We start from the raw sequence: 1921 nt of genomic DNA on the forward strand, positions 1-1921 counted from the left end.
GGATAAAGAAAATTGCTGTTAATTTATCAAATTGGGGAGGGGGAGGAGAGACGAAAGCTAAGCTTTTTTTTTTTTTTTTAATCAATCGCAATTAGATGGACACTCTTTCCAGTCTTTCCCTCTCACTCTTTGCTCCAGCCTGGGATGATAATAAAAATTTAATGAAGCCTGGGACGAGCAGAGAGCTCCGTCTGGGGACCATGGAATAGAATATTTTAACTGTACATTTATACCAAGTGTCTGGCTTCAAAGACGTGACTGCTTTTAATCTCGAATTAGAAAACCACAGACTTGAAATTAAATATTAGATACGCCGGATCTCCTTCCTTTTTGGAATATTGTCACGATTGTGTTTTTCTCCATTTCCCTGGTTAGACACACACTACACACTACACACACACACACACACACACACACACACACACACACACATCTTAGGTCTCCAATTACATTTCCGTGAATAATAGATAGCTTTGATAGGGTGCAGCATTCTGGTACTTTGGCTTTTTTTTTTTTAAATAGAGTTAATGCAATATTAATTGGCTGTAGCTGTTATAAGAATGCGCAGCTCCCTTTTTCAGGAACAAATCGATGAGGTGGGGATGTGGGAAAGAGTCGAGGCAGAAGCTCTTCCCTGGCTGGGGAACTTCTTCCCCGCCCCCTCCCCCCCCCCCCCCCAAGCTTTCCAAGCTTTTAGGTAAGTGCAGACCTTCGGTAAGATTTAGGGGCGGGCTTGGCGATGGCTCAGGCCGGTGCAGCGAGCTCGCCTTCCCGCCTGCCGGCCTGCTTGCTCTGGGCCCCAGCCGCAGACAGAGACACGAGGAGAGGGAAGGAAGTAGCCCAGGCGCTGGGTAGTGGCGGAAGAGTGAAGGAAGGAGGATCACAGAGAAGCCTTCTTCCAAATCCCTATTCTGCCCCTACTGCGGGTGTGCTAGGAAGCAGCAACCAAGAACCTTTACCCACTGTTTTGGCAGGCTTAAGCTGCGCCAGAGGATCGCGAACTCCACTCCACTCTTCCCCACCCTTCCCCCCAGCTAGCCCCACCTCCCAATTCCCTCCCCCACGCCCTGCGGACCCTTTCCAGGGGCGACAGGGAGGAGGAGTTGCTGCGGGGTGCAAGAGGTAGAAAGCAAGGAGTGGGGGTAGGGGCTTGGAGAAGATCCTCTCTCGAAGGCGGGTTTGCCCCGGGCCCCGGGCCAGGCATTGCCCATTGCCCCCTGCGGGCCCCCAGCGGCTCGGAGAGCAGACGTCTTGCCAGCCGGAGAATCTGAGAGCCAGAGAGAAAGAGCAAGATTGAGAGCGGCGGCCAGCGCGCCTCGGCCCCTCACATTTTACTAATCACGTCTATTTAAATTCTAGCGCGGTCTGCCGCGCTCTCCCCGGGAAAGCTCTGGAGAACTGGACCCATCAATTATTCTGAAAAATCCCTGGCTACGTGAGGCTTCCAACGGCTTGGGGTGGGGGGTGGGTGTGGGAGATGGGAGGCGGGCAGGAGGAAGAGGAGAGCTAAGACCCGTCCTTTTCTCCACCTCCATTTCTGCCTCCCCCCTTCTCCCCCCCCCCCCCCTTAAATCGACAGGAGTAGTAAAATGTGAGGGGCCGAGGCGCCCTCCCCCCCCCTCTCCCCCCCCCCCCTCCCTTTCTCCCTCCCCCCCTCCCCCCCCCCCAATTAGGCAGCCCTGTGCCCTCAGGCCCAGTGAAACTTGTGTATGCCCACTGTTTTTTCCCCTCCCTCCCTTCCTTCCACCTTTCCACCAGACCTTTCTTCTTCCCTACTTCCCTTCCTCCTTTCCTTTCCCTCTTCCCTTCCCTCTCCTTTTTTATTTCTCCTTTCATTTCCTTCCTTCCTCCCTCCCTCCCTCCCTCCCTCCCTCCCTTCCTTCCTTCCTTCCTTCCTTCCTTCCTTCCTTCCTTCCTTCCT

Source organism: Petaurus breviceps, unplaced genomic scaffold (genome assembly GCF_028583685.1).
Source record: "Petaurus breviceps papuanus isolate PSGF00001 unplaced genomic scaffold, PetGlider_PUasm1.0 76, whole genome shotgun sequence".
Lineage (NCBI taxonomy): Eukaryota > Metazoa > Chordata > Mammalia > Diprotodontia > Petauridae > Petaurus > Petaurus breviceps.